Source organism: Pollachius pollachius, assembly GCF_949987615.1.
Source record: "Pollachius pollachius genome assembly, chromosome: 5".
In the NCBI taxonomy this organism is placed as follows: Eukaryota; Metazoa; Chordata; class Actinopteri; order Gadiformes; family Gadidae; genus Pollachius; species Pollachius pollachius.
Genome location: NC_136938.1, coordinates 10,349,952 through 10,357,817, shown reverse-complemented (window position 1 = coordinate 10,357,817; position 7,866 = coordinate 10,349,952).

Genomic DNA, 7,866 nt, shown 5'->3' with positions numbered 1-7,866 from the left:
TGCATTCAGGAATGTAGGGATCAAGCAAGGGATCATTTATGATCTTTCAGGCTTTCAGTACAGGAAATAAAGACATTCTATTGCTTACGACAACAATAAGGTAGGATAAGCTCTATTTATCAGAGGCAAAATCAATGCCACCACATACACATATGGGACAATAGCTTAGGTTTGTTGCTCCATCGTCTTGGTGACACAAACCTCGGGCAGTTTTGGTCACGATCCTGCCCAATCTCGTGCAGTCTTGTATGCTTTGTTATTTGCGTTTCTATAGGTGTTTGCAAGTTTTGTATCTTCCTTCTGATGGATACTCCAGTAAAGTATTATTGGTTTACTGGACACCTGATTTGAATCAGGAGTTCATAATTTTCCAAACATATCTTCCTTTCCTGAATAGAAATAAAAAAGCGAATGACAAAATATGAGAATGAGTTCACAGGGTAAAAATATCTATTTATTTTTCCATTTTGTGTTTTGTATGCACATGCATACAAATACACCCTCTTTAATTTAGAGAGAAGCAATAGACAGAGGCTGTGTGCAGAGAAACAGAGAGGACATTGGAGAGAGACAGGAGACAGAGAAGAAAGGGAGTTGGCAGTTGACAGAGGAGAGGGGGAGAGAGAATAAGGGAGGCAGAGAAGACAGAGGGAGTTGGAGGAGAGGGGAGAGGCAGAACAGAGGTAGAGAGGAGAGGAGAGGGGTTAAGAGGAGAAAGGAGCAAGGAAGTGGGGAGAAAGGGAGAGAGGCAGAGAGGAGAGACATGGGCTACAGAGAGGGAGTAGAGTGGACATGATGGGTGCTCTAGACCTCCAGGGAGCTTGGTGGAAGATGAGAACTGGGCTACCCTGGGCTGAAAGCCTGGCAGCCAGCTAGCAGACAGGAGTAACGACTACCAGCCTCCCTTACCGTCGGTTCACATTTATATATGGATCATTCCAGCTTTGGATCAATTCAGTGATCCGTAAAGAGTGTAAGATCCCTCTATAAAGACACTTTCAGTGTACTTTCGTTGTAATTGCCGGTCCCACTGTGGCTGTTGTGATGGTGTTCTATTGATACTATTTGTGTTAAAAGTTCCCTTTTTTTTTTGATTTCTTCCCCGTTTTTGTCTCTCCTTATTAATCTTCTTCTTATTCATAGGCACATATATACCCAGACACGCACACACACATCCACAATATCACAAATACTCTTTAAACTTTTAGACCACTATAGGCACATTAATCGCACGTCAGTCAATAGAGCCAATTACTGCAGACCACAGTGTTTATCAGTCAATGCTATGGCTCTCCCCAGCCTCCTGCGTCCGTCCTGTGTCCAGAGCAATTAAACCCTCTATTATAGAATTCTGGAACAGTGAGGCTGTGGGTATAACATCGACGGATCCCTTTGGTGGCGCTTAAAGACTTCTCTATGTGTGGAATATTTAAAAAGGGGAGAGCACTGGGCTGGATTAGAAGCACCAGGCTTTCTTTATTTTCAGTCCCTTAGCACATAACAAATTGATCTTTGTAAATACATACAGTATTGTCTTTATTTCACACTAATGCGAAGGCTAGGTGTATGGCTATACTTTGAATCTTTGTTCTTTGTTTTGTTTCCTCGTCAAGGCACAGTAGTGGTAGTATGATAATTAATTCTGTACTGATCCTGCAGCCCAATTCTAGCTTGTTTTTCCTCCTTCATTGACCACACTTTTCAAATACAACACACACCGCCTTTTCCCTCTCTCTCACTCTCTCCTACACTTTTACCCTTTAAATAAAATGAAAATCTCAAAGAGAATAATTCAGACGTAGCCCACGGCTAAAAAGAAGAAGAGAGGGAGAGAATAGGAGAAGCTTGTGTGAGAGAGAGAGAGAGAGAGAGAGAGAGAGAGAGAGAGAGAGAGAGAGAGAGAAGAATGATTAAGAAAAGAAGAGAGGAGAAAGAAAGGTGTGGGGTTTTCGATATCTTTCATTTAACCATAGACTTGCAAGAACGTTCCGGACTACGTCTATGTCTCGACGGAATCAAAGGAGCGTAAAGTCACTGAGTTATTAACAGCGAACAACCTTTTGGCATTCGCGATCAATCCCTGTCTTTGTTTGTCTTTCAGCTCACTATATCTGGTTTGCTTTATTAGCTTTTCCTCAATCTTTTCTGCCTTATTGAGATGCCAAAGCGTATCTCCTTCTGCTGTTTTGAACCTAAACTAATGTCGTATTTAATATCCCTCTGCAATCAAATCAATAGGGGGCAGTAGAGAGCCTCTTACAACGGTCAGTCACTCTGGCCGCCGTCAGTCCGATGTAGGCCTATGTCTTTGTATTTCAATTGGGCGAAATTCTCTGAAACTTTTAACTCTTTAGTTGAGGACAAATGGTCAAGTTTGAGGTTACTTTCGGAGAGCTAATAAGAATTATCTTAAGTTGACATCATTGTGACGAAGCTGTCGAACCTTTAACAAAAAACGGGTTCCTTGGGGTTCTGATGTAATATCATTTAATTCAATATTCTAATGTTTCTCTAAATCACATTAATAAACAAATGTTTTTGGCTATGTGCTTGCATGAAATATATCTTCTTGCACGACAACTTTTGTCAAATATATAAGAAAAAAACAATTTGTATGCCAAATGCAAGAACTCTCCTACACTAACAGGAGGACTTAGAATGTGTTGGGCACAGTTATCCATCATTGCAGCCAAGTAACATTAACACATTCATCTTTATTTTTTATCACACACATTTATTACATTTTTTTATCTCTAAGTTATAAACTAAAATTTTGGAGCACAGCCTAGTTTTTTCTATAAAATAATAAAACTGCATTATATTAATCTTGTTAAGGTTATTATGTTGTCTAAGGTAATTAGTTGTCATTTTCTAAGGATAACAGATTAGAGGGGATGGATCAGAGAGTGATATTCATTGTTTACCATATGTGTTGAAATAGCAGAAGTACTATTTAGATACCGTAAAAGATGTCCAAAAAGTTTTGGTGCGGTGACACATCTATTTACAAAATGAGATGACAAGGCAAATTAGAAAACGAGGGGTAATTAGCTAATGAGGGAAACATTTTAAAAGGTAAATTAGCGACCAAAGTTAATTTTGTTTTTCACATTTCTTTCATTTTCTCTATAAGTACAGGCCCTACATAGTCATCCGGATAAGATCCCCCCCCCCCCCCCACACATGTCCTTCAAGCCTACCTCGTTCCCTTCCCTTTGTCCTATGTTGATCACTAGGCAAGGGATGACAGGGAATTAAGGATTGTTTTTTTAAAATACTTTCATAAACTGTTGTCTTATCATTTCATCACAGTCCTGTGTTGATTGGTTAGATTGTATTGATTGCTGTGTGTTAAAGCCTATCACTGCGTGTGTTTGTTTATCTATGTTCGGATGAATGTGAGCGATCATCCTTTTTATTAAAATTCTATGTACACAGTTGCCTTTGAGCGTGAGCGTAAGGGTCAACTTGTTTTCAGAATCCCGGGTATAAATGATGGATGTCACCCATTTGATCAATAATTAAATTCATACTTATGCAGATTTATTTTGGCTTACAATTATATTTAAGCTCCCCCTGAATATTAAATACACAAGAGTCAGCAACATCTGCCATTCAACTCACTGAGTCCTGCACTGTCTGAATCCATCAAGGATAGTTAATATGAACACAGCCTTAGAATGATGGAGGCGAAAATCGACAAGATGCACACATCATTTAAAATGTCTCATCAGACTCTGTGTCAAATTCCACTGCATCATTATCAGGGATTTAAACGACATGAATGTTGATGAGCCTAACCTCACAAATAAAGAGTTCTCCCTGGCCCACCATTGGTCCATAGCTGTGCTGGCCTAATGAGAGGGTGATTTTAATGAAGGAGGATTTCTTTCTCTTGGATTGGGTATTCAGCTCCACCCAAAAGCTTACTTCTGTGTTTGGAAGTTGTCCACTGTCTCGGTCTTTTGGTATTTTCCTCCTCTGCTTTCCCTCCCTCTCCCTCCCTCTCTGTCCCTGTCTCCTCTCCTCCCTCTCCTTCCGTTCATCTCTTCTCTCCCCCTCTCCTCTCCCTCCCTCTCTGTCCCTGTCTCCTCTCCTCCCTCTCCTTCGTTCATCTCTTCTCTCCCCCTCTCCTCTCTTCACCTCTCCACTCCCCTCCTCCCCTCCCCTCCCTCCCTCATCCGCTGTCCTGTCCTCTCGCTCTCTTTCTCCCTTCTCGCCTTCCTTCCCCCCTCTCCCTCCAACCCTCCCTTCCTCCTCAACTCTCCCTCTGGACTTGTGTGAAAGGCTTCTCGCCTGTCAAATCAATGGGGAGGCTTCAGGGAGATGATGGTGGATTTCTAGACTTTTTTGTTCAAATAAAGTCACAACTCTGTAGCGTTATAGTTTGACAGCTGTCTTCCAGCGTTAGAGCTATGAACAGTGTGTATGTGTGTGCGTGTGTGTGTCTGTGTGTGTGTGTGTGTGTGTCTGTGTGTGCGGCACTCCAGTGACATCATCAACCAAACTAATCTCGGACTCGGGAATGTACGACGTATGCAGGCGGCTCCTCAAATCAAGTCGAGGCGGGATGACAGTGTTATTTTCTGGTGACATTCCTATATTTCACTTAACTTTTCCTTTTTTATTCATTTAAGTGTGGAAAAGAAAGAGAGAAGGACGGAAAACGTTGAGCGGTTACACAGAGAGGTGACAGGACAAGCCCGGGGGATCGAGGGTCAGATCTAGTGCACATCACATTCACAAATGGTAGAGAGAGTGAGAGTGAGAGAGAGAGGGAGAGGGAGAGAGAGAGAGAGAGGGAGAGGGAGGGAGAGAGAGAGAGGGAGAGGGAGGGAGAGAGAGAGAGAGAGGGAGTGGGAGAGAGAGAGAGAGAGAGAGAGAGAGAGAGAGAGATTTTAAACTATGATGTGCAGTGCTCACTTTCCACAGAGCTCTCCTTTACAACTAGGCAGGGGGAGTACTGCTCTGTGCGGTTTGATGCCTAGCTGGGGTGCTCACCCGCTGGTACCGGTCACCGGGCTTCAAAACAGTTCAGACAGTCCATACAGTCCTGTTCTGTTCACACCAGAGCCTTAATCAGATTCCACAACTGTTTTTATCATTCAAATCTCGCCTTACAAAGGAAGGTAAGAACTGGTGCGGGAGGGACACATCCTCATGTTCAACATACAAGAGTCTGACAAACAGTTTTTCACTTCAGGTGAAAATAAAAGAATAAATACATAAAATAACATACAACGGTGATCCCAAATCACAATTTGCAGACCTTGGTCTCAACAGGGGGCCAGAGGGGAAGATTGAAAGTTAGAGAGAACATTAGGTGGGTAGCATTTCACACTCAAACACACACACGCAAACACAAAAACACACGCACACGCAGACACACACACACACACACACACACACACACACACACACACACACACACACACACACGCACACACACACACACCAGCTCCTCTGTTTCTCCAAGTGCTTCCTTCAGATATTGCTGGTATTTTGTGAACCTAATTGGCCGCTCGTCTCTAGTGCGCCGCTGTTGAAATTACTGGCGCTTAATGAGCCTGCCGGGGGAAACAAGAGGCCAGCGCTTGCAGGAAGCACCGCTCCTCAGCTCCCTGTTAAAGGTCACATGACTCCGAAAAATGCCACAACATAAGCTGAGGGTAGGGGGACAGGGTCACCTGTCACCTAGCAGCCAATCAACACCCGGGACCAGAGACTGATTCTCTGCATGTAATTGTATGCGCATAGATCTTCTGGGAAAGGTGACCAAAACCTTTTTACTAAAGTTGTAGTTTTTAACTGTTTAATAGGCCTTTTTAGGTCTGAGTTATTATGCCATTGTTTTTAAAGTGAACTCAAGCGAAGGTATTGAGTTTATGTTGAATCGATTATATTATGGAAATGCTTTTCATTATGCACTATTTAATTGTAATTTGTGGAAGAGCTAGTTTACTACATTTCAGAAAAGATCAGGACCTCACATTGTTATTTATGCCTTTTAAAATAAATTTTGTTTTTTTTGGCACGCTCTGTTGAACTACTAAAATGCATCATCTCATTTGAAGAAAATAAGACAAGGTCAATATGTATTTCATGGTCTTATTAATCAAGATAGTTTTAATTGTATTAAGACAACACCACATACTGTTGTTGGTATTGATTACAATAATAAGTACTGACATTTCAATTCTGTTAACCCTTCATCCCGTAATAGGTACAGCATCTCGTAGATATTCTCTACCTTTAAACACCCATCTTCGCCTTTTTATCTTTTCTATTTATCTACTGTGTGTTTTTTACTACGTAGATGAGACTCTCCTTGTCAGAGATGACCCCGTTGTACTGCCCATATGGCAATAAAGCACTTTGACTTTGACAGTGTACTTTGCAGGACAGCGGCATCACTGCAGGTGAGAACTAAAGTAAAACCAACAAGGTTATGGTATATGTGCCCCCCCGAACAGAATAATTGTATACACATGTGACCTAACACAAGAAGTGCAGGTCACAGGGGGGAGAAGGGGGCAGAAGGCAGAACTGGGCTTTTCATTTCAATCACCTGAGGGTGTACCTGGAGGAACCATTTAAGGATAGGAAGACCGTCTGAGGTCACACCTGATACTCTGCTGTACCGAGGGAATCCAGCTGCTATTACAATTAAAAGGTTTACTACGATTCATAGCAATACTGCGACATTCAACCAAGGTCCACCTTGTTGTCTCTTACTGACACTATAATACAAAACATCTCAAATCAGAAACAACAAAACTAGGGAAAGCTTTAGAAAGAGTTAATCGCCACTGATGAAGCGTAGAAATTTGTTAGAACGTAGAAACAGTTAGTTAGTAACTGTTTATATTTCGTTGCAGTAGGGTCACTATGCTGTACAACCAAAATACCAACACATTCAGGAACCATAACGTATTGCAGGGGAAAGGGGCCTCAATGCAAACGCCTAATGGGACCATTAAGGCTGGCTTCTTTTCTTTCCCCTTAACTAATGCCCTACACACTTTGTGATCCCAGCCCCACCTTTAAAACCTCTTATTTTAGTTCACACATTGATAAAAAAAAAGCAAGCTTTTGTGATTTGGAGGTTAGAGAAACAAACCATGGCCATCACCGCAGAGGAACACTGTCTTTATAATGATGAACTTTTTTCTTTTCAGTCTTATATTCTTCTCACTGGTTCTGCTGTCTGCCTCACACACCTGAAAAAAAAACTTGGTCCTCTGATCTCTTTCATCTTTCCTTGTCCTGTATCTGGGTCTTTTCTGCTTTTTTTCCTTGCCGACCAATGGTTGGTGAACTCTATCCTTGTCTCATGTAGTGTTTCATATCTATACAGTTAATAAGTTATTAGCTAGTTTAGTGGGGCAGGATAGTGTATTGACTCCCAGCCAAAAGATTCTGGTTTGGAATCCCGATGCCTGCCGTCTACCTGTCCTTGATTTAGATGCCCCACTTGCGCATTAACGAGTCCATTTGGATGAAAGGGTCTGCCAAGTTACTAAAAATAGTAATGCAATTATTAGAAAACCCCAAATACACCAAATAAGTTATAATCCTATGAGCAAACAATGCCCTTTGTCATATAAAAGTTATCCTCCTTTGAAAATTAGGCTTATTTCTAGGTAGCTGTCCAACAAGCCTTTGTAAAGGAAGCCCACTCTTCAGACCTTCTGGCAACACTGTGGCTTGATAGGTTTACTTCAGAGTACTACTACTACTACAGCTGGAAAGATTGTTTAGTAGATTCAATATGTTCCTGGCTATGCTTAACCTTCACAAGTCCAGTAAAGGGTTTATTCTGAGCCTCTTTATTGGCCTATACAGCTACCCATCATAATAAAGGTA